A 13,865-nucleotide genomic window follows, 5' to 3' on the forward strand; every position below is an offset into this window, starting at 1 on the left:
TTCCTGGGCTCAAGCATTCCTCCTGTCTTGGCCTTCCAAAATGCTGGGATTACAGGTGTGCATGACTCCTATTTCATACAGTGCTGGGATCAGAAAACCCAATTTTGGATCATGTTTTACTACTATCTTAACTCTGAATTTGGGCAAGTGACCTTTGAGCGACATTTTTTCCATTGGTAAATAGAGGCTAACACCTTATGAAGACTAAGTGAGAGAACTAGGAGTGGATTCCTGACTGGAGCACAACACTTTGTAAGGAATAGAGCACCACCCTCACCCTATACTTGCCATGAAACCTCTCCCAGAATGTCCTCCCCTTTATGCCTCTCTCAATTCATGAGGGTACAGGGTTAAGGACTGTTTTTAGTCTTCCTTTTGCAGTAACCCCGGTCATTCTCACAGCCTCATTCCCACCTCATAGAGTGCAGGGGTTGAATAATCTAAGGGTCCTTCCAGTCTTACCATAATGCACACTCCTGCCTGTGAGCAGCACCCAGGATCCAGAGCCCTGTGAGATACACGCAGCCATTCTCTAGCATCTCCTTCAGCCATCTTGGAGAGCCCTGCTTCCCCATCTGTCCTTTCAGTGCTTGTGTCCTTGACCTCTTCTCTCGTCACTTAGCACCACTGCTTAAGTTCTTTATTTTCAGATCCAGTTGAGGCTGATGAAAGTATGACACAGGGAAATAGCCACATGTGCAGGTATACACATAAAATTGTAAAAGGGTTGGCTCATGAAACCTCATATGTTGAACACCTTGCGTTTTAAGCCCCTTCTAGATAACTTCATCCACATGTATGGGCTCAATCACCTTGCTATCTGTGGCAGCTAATAAAATATATCTAGCCTAATCATTCTAGAACACCAAACAGTATATCTGTCTATATATGTCTCCAGGGCTGTTGTTAATAGACAACTCTGCCTGGATGCCCAGAGACATCTCACACGTAACATGACCCTCAATCTGGTCTTCCTTTCCCCTGGTAACGTACCTTGATTATGGCATGACCCAGCCACTTAAGCAGAAACCTGAAATTTCATGAATCTTCATTTACAACTCCCACACTAAATCCATCTTACTTTGTAAATGCCTCTCAAATCCAACATTTTTCCTACCCTTCTGTGTTAATTATTTCCCTTCAGGACTATACCACAACCTAACTAGTTTATCCGCTTTTCTACAATCCAGCCTCCGTACTAGTCATCAATTACTTCACTTAAAAAAATTGATCATTGCTACTTGTCAGGGCAAGTAGAAGGGGTCTCCAGTGTCTTTAGGATGAGTTCAAAAAAATGGTCTAACCCACAAGACTTTAGAAACTCTGCCCTTGCTTTGTTCTCCAGCCCTTGCTTGGCATACCAACCACTGACCTTAGGTGCTCCCAAATGGACCATTAAAAAAAATACTCCAGGCCTTTATATATGCTCTTCTGCCACGAGTTGCCTCTCAGCCCCGTCTCCCTAACTCCCTACTTTTCCTTCCAGACTTGTCAAATGTCCTCTTTCCTTGGCAACATTTCCTACTGAATTCCTCTTCTCTCATTCAGGGGCTCCTTTGGGCTTCACCTCTATACTCCTGTATATCTGTGCATCCTCTAAAACGACATTTACCACTCATAGAATAAAATATATTATTTGTATATTCTCTAAAATGACATTTATCACTCATTTCCCCAGACACCATTTATCGCCTCTACTAACCAAGCTTCTTGACATGGACATGTTTGTTGGGTAATTATTTCCCCAATACTGGCTCATTTCCAGAGCATGAGTGTCTATCCACGATCAGTTACATAGCCTATAGTTTTTTTGGTTTGGGGTTCTTTTGGTTTTTTTTTTTTTTCCTTTTATTTTTGTTTGTTATGAGACAGGGTCTTGCTCTTTTACCCAGGCTGGTGTGCAGTGATGCAATCATGACTAATTTCATTTTTGTAAAAAATAGGGTCTTGCTATGTTGCCCAGGCTGCTCTCAAATTCCTGGGCTCAAGCAATCTGTCTGCCTCAGCCACCCAAAGTGCTGGGATTACAGACGTGAGCCACCATGCCCAACTTGGCCTGTGGTTATTAATAGGTTGGAAAAAATCTCTAGTGAAGAGATAGCATGTAATAGAGGGGGTTAGGTGGTCCCAGACAATTACTTCTAGGTAAATTGTTTGAACAAGTCCAACATCCTATGTCTCTTCTTTCCTTGTTGCCTTCCTTCTCAATCTGTACCACACCAGAGAAATTACAAGTGGCAGCTCCAAAGGTTTCTTTAATGGATGGAACTGTCTCCCTATGTAGTCCACCTGTGCCCTCTGGTGGCCACAATATGATACCACATTCCACTTCAAAGAGAAATCTGGCTTTAGATGGCATGAACAGCATTTTAATCGGTCCGCAACTTTGGAATTAAATTATCTGAGTCTATTGTGGTTTTGTATTACAACTGACTAAAATATTAAATAGTAAGTAAACCATGCTTGAAATATAATAGACAAATCTTAGCTTACTTGCTTTTGAATCAGAGCCCTTATGAGTAATGGCACAAACTCCTTGCATCTATTGATTAGGCTGGTGACTCTCAAAAACACTGAACTCCAAGATGTGTTAGTGGAAGAAAGGGCTAATAAGGCAGGTCCCTGACTCTAGATGGTACTCATTACGTTCCAAATAGGGATAGAATGACAACAGAGTGCATTTATAGAACACTTAGTCTGTGCCAGGTACACCTTCTTATCCTCATGACAACACAATTGCGGGAGGTGCCTAGGCCTAGTATGCTGCCTACAGAGAGGATTAGTCAACTGGAGCAGAAGTGGGGTTGCCTCTCAAGTGAGATTGGAATGACCAAAGAGGCAGGGAGAAGCCACAGAAAGCCTGACAATGGATAATATCAACCTCTTTTAGCTTAACAAAGTACCAAAACCACTGATGTCCAATAGAGTCAAAGTTTTAGCCTGTGTAAACTAAACTGCAAAAGTTTTCTTTTTTTTTTTGGACGATTTCCATCTTCCAGGATCTAAATCATGATATATTAAATAAATCAAGAATGTTAAATTTGCTTTTATTTTATTTATTTATTTTGAGATGGAGTTTGACTCTGTCACCCAGGCTAGAGTGCAGTGGCAACCTCTCTCAGGTTCAAGTGATTCTCCTGCCTCAGCCTTCCAAGTAGCTAGTATTACAGGCATCCACCACCATACCTGGCTAATTTTTGTATTTTTGGTAGAGATAGTTTCAGCATGTTGGCCAGGCTGGTCTCAAACTCCTGACCTCAGGTGATCCACCCACCTCGGCCTCCCAAAGGTCTGGGATTACAGGTGTGAGCCACTGCACCTAGCCAGAAATGTTAAATTTGTTTTTTAAAGAAAGCAAGTGTAAGCACATATTTACTGAACATCTACCGTATGAAAAGCACTTAGACAAACTCTTTCATACTAAACCCCTGTGTGTATAAATGGAAGCCAAAAGAGATCCTGCAATGACTTTTTGGTGGAGGGACATGGGTTCAACTATATATTGTATATACTTTATATACTTATCAAATTATATTTTATATAATTCATTATCAAAGAAGAGAGATTATAATCTGGATTGGAATTATATTTGAGGCAACTATATTCATAGAAAAATTTTGCAAACCCTTTTAAATGTAGTAAAACCCTACCTTATCTCCAAGCCATTTCTAGTAGAATCAATGCTTAATATAGCTTTAAAAATAAGGTGACTTTGACACATCATATATGTCTATTAATTTATACACAAATGTGCCTGTGATGTGTCCAGCACGGTCCTAGGCACCATTAAGATTATAAAGGTTAACTGATTCCTGTGTTCATGGAGCTTACGTTCTAAAGAGCCATCTAGAACATCTAGAAAACATCTGTTTGAGTGCTAGAGACAGGAAGTTTGGAGGAGATGAGGGGAAAACAGGTGGAGTAGTTGCTGGAGTCTCCAATAAAGCCTGGAAGAAAGAGGATTCCAGTTAGTTCTTAAAGAATGTGTAGGGCCTAGGTTAGTAGAGAGCAGAGTGAGGCATTTGGGCAAGGCACACAGGCAGAAGTCAGTAGGCAGTGAAAGAAGACAATGGCCTCTTCATGGAGCATTATCTACATGGAATTGTACCAAGCTAACAAGTTGGAAATGCAGGTTGTAGTCAACTATAGTGGATACTAAAACTCAGCTAAATAATTTTTTGTAGGCATTTGAAAGCCACTACAGACACTTGGGCAGGGGAAATGGTGTGATGCCAATAGACCAAACAGTATGTGCAGAAAGGACTGCGGGGGAAAGGCGAGGGAAGGAATTAGATACTATGGCAGTAATCTTGACACAAGAGGATGATGAGAACAATGAAAAAGATGACAAACAGATATAACCACAGGACTTAGCCTGAAGAGTATTCCTCTCCCACATTAAGAATTTTAAATACGTACAGTACTTTTAATTCAGATGATCATATTAGTTTGTTAAAAGAAAAAAATATCCAAAATAAGCTATAAAAGAATCTATTTAAGGCCAGGCAGTGGTTCATGCCTGTAATCCCAGCACTTTGGGAGGCTGAGGCACGCAGATCAAGAGATCAGGAGTTCGAGACCAGCTTGGCCTAACGTGGTGAAACCCCATCTTTACTAAAAATACAAAATTAGCTGGGAATGGTGGCGTGTGCATGTAATCCCAGCTACTCAGGAGGCTGAGGCAGGAGAATCGCTTGAAACCGCAAGGCGGAGGTTGCAATGAGCCGAGATCATGCCACTGGACTTCAGCCTGGGCGAAAGAGCAAAACTCGGCCTCAAAAAAAAGAATCCAAATATCTGCTGTTTTCAACGATTGTTGTTTTGTTAATGTCCATGCAATACTTTCTATGATTAATCTGCTGTATCTGTTTTGACTAAGTTACTACACAAAGAAAAATCACTGAATTCCTATGGGTTTCTGAAATATCCAAAAATTTAACCTGAAGCAGAGGGGGGAAAATGACATCACATCATTAGCAGGTATTGTGTGAACCTTCTAAAAATTGAAACTGACATTTATCTGACTTATTACGAATACTATCTAATAAACTCTCAAGTGAAACTTCCTCTCACCCTTTCTGGAAAGTGAGAGGCATGCTGGGCTGCATGTTCTCCCCATGATTAATAGGATTAATAGGATTCTCTGTTATTATAACCTCCTTCCCAGATTGTATCCATGTCTTATTAAATTTTTCTTTTGGAGATGAGGTCTTGCTGTGTTGGCCAGGCTGGTCTCAAACTCCTTGCCTCAAGTGATCCTCCAAAGTGTTAAGATTACAGACATGAGCCACCATGCCCAGCCTATGTCTTTAATGCATTGTATTTCCTTGTACTCCAGCTCCCTATTAGTGAAATGCCAATTAAAACATTAAGACCAGCATGGCAGTGTGCATCAGTAGTCCTATCTATTTGGGAGGATGGCTTGAGGCCAGGAATTAGAGACAGTAGTGTGCTACAATCATGTCTGTGAATAGCCACTGCGTTTTAGCCTGGGCAATATAACAAGACCCCATCTCTTAAAAAAAAGAAAAAAAAAGGTCTTGTAGTGCTTCTGCTGTATCAGCAGAAAGGAGAAAGAGTTCTAGAGTAAGAACAGTTGATTCTTTTTTCTTTTCTAAACAATTAGTAATGGGGGAGTATTCAGATGGCCAGCTAAAGAGAGAAGTTCTAGAACTAAGCTAGACCAGCATGTTGCTTTATTTAAATTGGCTCAATATCTTATTTAAAGCTAGACCAGTGGTTTTCAAAGCATGCAGTCCGGACTGCATCCGCTGAGAATACATTAGAAATGCAAATCTTTGGGTCCCACTGAGGTCTACTGTATCAAACTCTAGGGGTGGGCCTAGCAGCATTGGGTGTTAACAAGCCTTCCAAGTGATTCTGATGTGAGCTAAATTTTGCAAGCCCCTGAGATAGACTTACTGGAAAGAAGCTGGACTCAGGCCCATAGTGTACTTGATTTTCTTGTGGTTGGTTCGGTTTCCAAGCTTGTCTGCACATTGGAATCACATGGAGAGCTAGAAAACTACCAATGCCTGTGACCCACCACCAGAGACTGTGATTTAATTGGCCTGGTATATGGCCTAAGCTTTGGAATTCTTAAAGGATTCTCAAGTGATCCTAACATGCAGACAAGTTTGGAAACCCTTGGATGAATCAAAATACATCTTGAATCAAGGACCAGAGACAGGAAAAATAAAAAAGAAAAAGGAAATAAAAGACAACACACATATTAGTCAAATTCCATTTCCAAATCCCATTCAAGGAAGTTTCCTGACCATTTCAGAGTACTGGAATATTGTCATAATAATATTGCTTTAAAGTGGTTCAACAGCCTATAAAGAAAACTTTATTCTTGTAAACCTTCTAAATTCCTGCATTATTTTGTTTGGAGGAAATCTGTAATTTTGTAATCAAAAAGGGTTTGTGTCACTCTTTTCATTACATATACATCTGTGCCATTTAATTGTCCAAAAATGGCATCAGGAACACCTACACAAGAGGAAAGGAACTAAGTTTCTGTACACTTGATATAGCTTCTATGATGGTGACTTTTGGTTGCTCTGGTAAAGATACCTCCCCTTCATCTTCGCTTCCTGCTTCACTGGTATTTTCACCAGCCACCATGCCCTGGATACTCTGGGTCCTGAGAGATAATGAGATCATCATCTGCAGTAACAAAGTCCTGGAAATTTACTTCATTTGGGACACAGGTGGCAATAGCCACTGTGTGCCACAACTTCTCAATGGCAATGTCTGGTTCACTGGCTGCTGATTCTGTATCATATTCTGCAAATTCCACAGGGATGATGCCTGCCTTCTGCCAACATTTCACCACTGTGGATGGCTTGACTGACCACGCTGCAGCAATCATGTCGATGGCCTGCTTGATGTCCACCTTTTCTTGACTCTCACTGCTGTGGAGCTTGAGGAGGATCTGTTTTAGAAGGTGGCTTCCGTACAGAACTTTCATGGTGTGAATTGTGCCAAGATTCAGTGGCTGCAGGACAGCAGTACAGTTTGAGGGCAGATATCCAACCTGAATCCTTTCCAAGCGTGGAAGCATGTTATGAGCAGAACAGTTGTCGATGAGCAAGAAGATCCGGCATTCCGCCCTCTTCATCCTGGCATCCACTTGCATCAGTCACTCATTAAACAGATCTCTTGTCATCCAAGCCCACTGGTTGGCTTGGTAATCACAAGGGAGGGAATGGATGTTCTTGAGGCAGTGTGGGCTGGCTGACCTACCAACAATCAATGGTCTCATTTTTTCAGTCCCTGAGGCATTGCAACAAAAGAGTGCTGTCAACCGCTGCTTTGCTTTCTTGACCCATCTACAATGGTCTCCGTTAGCAGCAAGCGTGTGCTGGAGCAGCAACTGGAAAAACACTCCTGTCTCATCAGCATTAAAGATATCATCTGGGTTGCAGTCAGCAATCAGTTTTATCATTTCCCCTGCATACCACTCGTTAACCTTATCTATTCCTAGACCATTCATTAACCTGTCACTATCTTCCCTATAGCTTGCTTTCAAAGCAATTCCATGGCAGTCTCTAAATCTGTTCAGCCAGTGTACACTTGCTTGAAAATTGTCATAGCCAAGCCTGTTGGCCAAGTTTAGTGCTTTTTTCTGAATGATAGAACCAGTCATAAGAATGTTTTTGGCATGGATTTCTTGAAACCAAGCAAAAACAGCCTTATCAATGTCATCATAAAGAGCGTTCCTCATCCTTTTCCGCTGGGGTCCCACGGATGCCTCCCACACCTTTTCTTCAAATTTGGTGCGATCCTTTAAAAATATAGACAGTAGAGGGAGTGATACCAAATTCTTTTGCCACGTCACCTTTCCTCTTTCCTGAGTCTACAGCTTCCACAACTTTCATTTTCTCCTCCAGAGAGAACTGCCGATGCTTCTTATTTCCCTTGTTTGCCATTTCCAGGGAATGAGGGCTGGCCACAACTAACAGGTCTGGTTCCTCCTTGAAGCTTGCTTTGCCACATGTGTGGAAAACTGAGAAGACAAAATGGAGTACTTATCGGGAAACAAAGATAATGGATTTCCCCTAAAAGATGGTTCAGGTTTTTACAAACTGTATTAGGAAATGACAATTTATGGTCAAAGTAAAGAGAAGATAGGATTCATGCTACTGACTTTTTGTAGAGGCTACTTATAAAGACTCATAGAATGTTTGAAACAGAAGGGATATTATCTAGTTTCCTTAAACTTTCTTAGCCTCCATAAATATGGGAATAACAATGTTTGCTCTGCCTACCATGAAAATAGATTGAAATAAGAGGCAGTGAAAAAAGCTTTGGAAATAGCATTGCACTGTATACTTCAGAGTTATTATTCAGCTTCTTTGATGAACACAGAAACTAAGGCCCTGGGAAGGGACCTACTCAGATTCATGCAGCTTAGATTTCTTAACTCAGATTACTCCTTATTATACAAAGGGTAGTCAGGGGTGTCCTCACTAAGATGGCATTGAAGCTGAGATCTCCAAGAGTATAGGGAAAGGGCTGTCCAGCAAAAGACATAGCATTAGCAAAACCTCAAAAGCAAGAATAGCTTGAGGTATTCAGGGAACTGAAATATTTGCGTGACTCCAAGTATATGACAAAGGTGGGGGGCCAGACCATTCAAAGATGCCATGGTGAAGAGTTGGTATTTTGAGTGGAATAGACATCCACTGATGTTTTCAGGTATTTTAAAAGAATCACTTTGGCTGTTTTGTGAAAAGTGGATCAAAGAGGCAAAGAGACCGATTAGGATATTAGGATGCTGTTGCTGATAATCTGGGTGACAGATTATGGCAGAAGTGATGGACAGGTTATGGTACAGTCCCTCTTGCAATGGCATGATCTCGGCTCACTGCAACCTGCACCTCCTGGGTTCAAGCGATTCTCCTGCCTCAGCCTCCCAAGTTGAGAGTAGCTGGGATTATAGGCATGTGCCACCACACCCTGCTAATTTTGTATTTTTAGTAAAGACAAGGTTTCTCCATGTTGGTCACGCTGGTCTTGACCTCCTGACCTCAGGTGCTCCGCGCACCTTGGCCTCTCAAAGTGCTGGGATTACAGGCATGAGCCACTGCGCCCAGTCCATTTTCTTATATTAAAATGAAGAGGCTGGACTCAAGCAGGAAGGCTTTTAACGATCTGATATCCAGGCCTGACCTAGGAACTAATGAATCAGAATCTATGAGGAAATACATATTTTTGAAAAGCTCTCAGAGTGATTCTGATCTGTCCCATGGTTGCAAGCCACAAGACCAGATGATGCCTAAGGGTCCTTCCAGATTTAAGTCTTGGATCCTAGATAGATTCTCCAAACTCAAATGCCATTCAGGACCAGGATGGTGGCATAAGTGATTGAAACAGGGATTAAAGTATTTGGAGAATGTGGTAGTGTATCCTGTCTAGAAGTATTCAGAATTTAAATTAAACAGCCCCCTTGCCCCAGGCTGGTCCAACAAAACATGACCCAGCAGTAGCAGTTCTGGGTAATTGCCTTCGTAGGCATTTTATCATGAGAATCCTCAAAGGACAAGAGAATCTGCTGGGACTTTACGCTATGACTGTCCCTTCTCAAGGGTAAATTTTTACTATCATCTCCATACATGTATCCATCAATTCATGGCATGTTCTATGTGTTAAGTAGTATGCTTGATGCCAGTCATACAGAGATGAATGTAGCATTGTGCCCAGCTTTGAGGAGCCTTCCAGGGAAGCAGGGAAGACACTACAGTATGTGCAAACTATCATATAGGTAACAGAGTACTATTGGAACATGAAAGTACAGATAATCAACTAGAGTGGGACATGGATAGGCAGTGCACTTCAAAGAGGGAACAATATGGTGGGCCTTAAAGAATAAACGAGTAGGAACTCATGAGATGAAATATTTAATATGAAAGGCAATGAAATACTATAGAAAATAGAATGTCCTGTTCAGGAACAAGAAAGTCTTTGGAGAAGCAAGCAAGGACCAAATCCCAGGAAGTCCTAATTAGGATTCTAGCTTGCTTTTGGAGCATTAAGAGGCTTTTGATAGTTTTTTAGTTTTGTTTTTTTGGAATGACATAATCAGATTTACAATTTAGAAACAGTCATTTGGCTGCAGGGCAGAGAACCTAATGGGTAAATTTGATTTTCCTAAGAGATGGCCCTAAATCTAAAGATAAAAGCAGGGTAGCCCAGCAGGCCATATACAGTTTGGATGTTAATTTGAGTGCAATAGGAAGCTACTGAAGGATTTTAAGCAAGGAGAGATGACTGCTGTGTAAAGAATAGAAGGGTATCAGAGAAAAGAGCAGGAGTCCACACGAGATAATGGTGGCTTGGATTACAGTAGCAGTAATAGAGATGGTGAGAAGTAGTCAGTTTGGGGCTATGTTTTTGCAAGCCTTGTGATGGACTGGATGTGAGGTGAAGGAGGAGTCAAGGATAACACCCAGGTTTCTGGTTTGAGCACTGAGCAATCCAGTGGATGGTGCTACCATTTACTGAGGTGGGAGGATCTGCTGCGTAAACCTAATTTGTCAAGCACTTTACATGCTTAATATTGCTTACTTGTGGCAGGGCTGGGATTCAAACCCTGGGAGGCTCACAACAAAGCTAGCACTCCAAACACTACAGAGTGCTATGTAGCTGGTTGTGGGAACTACTAATATTGAAAGGAGACATAAAGAATGAAGCAAGAGCCAAATCAAAGTCTTGGTCAAGCTAAGACGTCTGAATTTTATTTTAAGTGAATGAGACATTGGAGGGTTTTAAGTAGGGAGTGACTTGGTCAGACTTACAGTGCAAAACGATCAATGACTGCTTCGTGGAGAACAGATAGTAGAGGGGATGTGGGGAGAACTACATCAGTCCAGGCTGGAGATGATGGTAGCTAGGTTAGTAATGGCGGCAGATGGAGAGAAGTAGGCAGATTGGAAACACATTTGCAATACAGTGAGAGTTGTGCGGGAACTTGTAAAAATGTGGACAACCTGTGACACTGGAGAGAAAGGACAATCCAATCCTATTTGATTTCTCTCCACACGGTCATTCAGCGCAGGTTGAGTCATTCTAGGAACTCACTACCATCACACTATCCGTGGGCCGGTGAGACAGACGGATTGAGAGCAGATCACTTGAGTGATGAAGGCACTATTTGATGCGGCACTAAGTATGCAACCGATCCTGAATGAGAGGGAAGGACTGAGGCAGGCTGAGATCAGGCCTTGAACGCCTTGCGGAGTGGGTGGTAATGTAGGTTTCCCAGCGCCCGACGAGGCCCTAAGAAGTGGCTGGGCCTAGATCCCTCAACCTCGGCGCAGCCCCGCCCCTGTTACCTGAACACCCCACAGCAGTGCCCCGGCGCTGTGCCCCACCGCCTACGGCCCAGCTTCCTCCTCCGCCCGGGACCTCTGGCCGGAAGCAGTCCGTTCCCCTTAACAGACCCCCTCCAAACCTGTAAGCAGTGCGTAAGGGTCCGACCCCAGCTAGGGCTGGGCTGTTGCGCATGCGCGAGGGGTCGCACGCAGTCACGGGCACAGGCCGCTTCCGGTGCGCCGCGAGGGCCGCCGGGACGGATCTCCCTGGCGATCCGTGGTGTGGTGCTGCTGCTGCTGCCGTTGCAGCCGCTAAACCGGTGCTGCGGTGACATCCGTGTCCCTGCTGTCTTCCTCGAGCTCCCCGGGGCTTGACCCCCGGGGCCCTCGGCAGGCATCGGTGAGGAGCCTGCGGAGCGAACCGGTGCTCCTACACTTGCCCTTCACGACCCCATATCGCGACTCCGAGGAGGGGAAGCGAGAGGAGCTGTCGGGACTCCGCGCCGTGTGTCGCCGGGCGGGGCCGCGGGGCCGGGGCTCCTCCAGCCCCCGGGATGCGCGCGCGAGCCCTCGCCTCCACTTCCTTGTTGCTGCTGTCACGACTGGAGCCGCCTCTCGCCGACAGCGGGGAGCGCGAGTGCGCCATCCATCCCCCTCGTCGAGACCCTGGGCCGAGCGCCTCCGGGAATGTGAGCGGCGCGGCTTGCACGCTCCTCCGGGTAAGTCCTACCTTCAAGGGCCGTGCTGGGCCGCTGGGCGACCTCGAGTTAGGTGCTGCGGCTCTCTGAGCCTCTATTGACTCTTCCACCAAGTAGGACCGGTGAACCTTAGTGTCCTCCCGCAATCTGAATGGGACATTCGGACGTCCCAGACGTCTTAGCTTGAGCAAGACTTTGGTTTGGCTCTTGCTTCATTCATGACCCAGAATGAGGGAGGGGAGCTGGCCCACAGTCAAACTGGCCCACGGCTGAGTCCTCAAAGGCCATCGCGTGAGATTCCGAGGAGGATCTGATGGGACAGTGAAAGTGTCTCGCATATTTCAAGTACTGACCTTAACTTTATTTTACAGATGATTACGGAGAGTTAGGGTAAGTAGATTGCTTAAGGTCATAGGGCTCCGTGCTGGTGCGATTAAACTGTGTAGCCTATACTAGCACCCAGATCTTTTGTCCTCCAGAGCCCTTGGTTTTTAACCTTTATATTTATTGTCCTGCCTTTTTTTTTTTTTTCTTTGCATTGCTATACCGAGGCCTCGAGTCTGAAAACAAACTTGGACCCAGGCTTAGAACAGGGTAGTAAAACAAGCAAAACCCTAGGGTAGCCTCTTCCTGCGCTCAGCCCAAGGTGGTTGTAATGATTGTTTCCTAACTCGTTTTGCTCTGAGTGCTTAGTACCCTAGATGCCATTCTTTACAGATGCTCTCCTGCAGTTACTGCTTTTCTCCACAAGGCTTTCAACCGCCCCGAAGTCAATTAAGGGCAAAAAAGCGCAGTTCTCAGGTAGCCTTGATTTGAAATCCTGCTTTCGTTATCCTTTACTGGCCTATTGCTTACCCAGCCAAGTTGTAGACTATGTTTTCTTCCTAGGTTGCACTAAGGCAGTTAGAATGTAGGTTTTGTTTTTCTTTGTTAGTTTAGTTTTTAATGGGAAGAGGAATCATTTAGAGATGACAGAGAACTAGGAAGAAGCTTAGGAATCATGTGTGCTTAACCTGGGGCATATCTTTAAAATTATAGGTGAAATACAGTGTGTCTGCACTTTCTAGGAGAGGTTTTTTTTTTTTTTTTTAACTTTTCACAACATTGTCAAAAGAATTCTTGCCTCCAAAAAGATTAGGAGCCACTAGGTTCATCCTCTTCTCACAGCAGAAACAGTTGAAATTTAGGATGTGGAATAGGCTTGAGATCATATGGTTAGAGTTTAGGTCTCTTGACTCCACATGCAGTGCTCACTATACCTTATGATTTGTGGAGTGAGGTCTACATGAGATGTGAGGGTGCTTTGTACTACACATAGCAGTCCCATATTTACTACCAAAACTGCCTCTTCCCAGAGTTCTAAATTTCCTCCTGACAGATTTTCAGGGACAACTGTGTTATTTCCCTCTTGTAAAATTCAAGTGGTTTCTGGGAGCCTTTCTCCCTCCAAGGATTGGGACTTGTAGTAAAACTCCAATTTAGAACTTGGCTACAAGTAAACTAACTGTTCTTGAACTAGTTTTTAAGTTGTTTTTATGCCTCTTTTCCTAGACATAAAAGTTGTTAGTCGATTCCCTGTTTTTTAGGTCAGCACAATAGAGCTAATGTTGGTTGGTCAGATGATTGTTTAGAGCTTTGCTGTCTCTAGTTCCTGGCATATGTTGCTATTTAAATTAATTACAATTGGCCAGGTGTGGTGGTGGCTCACTCCTGTAATTGCAGCACTTTGGGAGGTCAAGGCAGGCACTTTGAGCCTAGCAGTTTGAGACCAGCTTGGGTAATATAGTGAGACCTCATCTCTACAAAAAAATTAAAAAATCAGCCAGATGTGTGTAATTTAAAAATTAGT

At 43.5% G+C, this 13,865-nt stretch overlaps 1 protein-coding gene and 1 non-coding gene across 3 annotated transcripts in view; one reads left to right on the top strand and one right to left on the bottom strand.

Annotated features, from left to right (window-relative positions):
* Positions 1-6,236: 6,236 nt before the first annotated feature.
* LOC103789906 (uncharacterized) lies at positions 6,237-11,426 on the bottom strand. The gene is made up of 2 exons (XR_013531524.1): positions 11,340-11,426; positions 6,237-8,011 (listed from the first exon to the last, which is right to left on the bottom strand). It is a non-coding gene; the product is annotated as an uncharacterized LOC103789906 (transcript).
* Positions 11,427-11,546: 120 nt separating this feature from the next.
* Positions 11,547-13,865, top strand: part of HMGXB3 (HMG-box containing 3) — a 56,925-nt gene continuing 54,606 nt past the window's right edge. For both annotated transcript variants that reach the window (XM_035288390.3, XM_078362818.1), the window contains exon 1: positions 11,547-12,037. The gene's annotated coding sequence lies outside the window, so the exon portion shown is untranslated. The remainder of the gene's footprint in view (positions 12,038-13,865) is intronic.

Source organism: Callithrix jacchus, chromosome 2 (assembly GCF_049354715.1).
Source record: "Callithrix jacchus isolate 240 chromosome 2, calJac240_pri, whole genome shotgun sequence".
Lineage (NCBI taxonomy): Eukaryota > Metazoa > Chordata > Mammalia > Primates > Cebidae > Callithrix > Callithrix jacchus.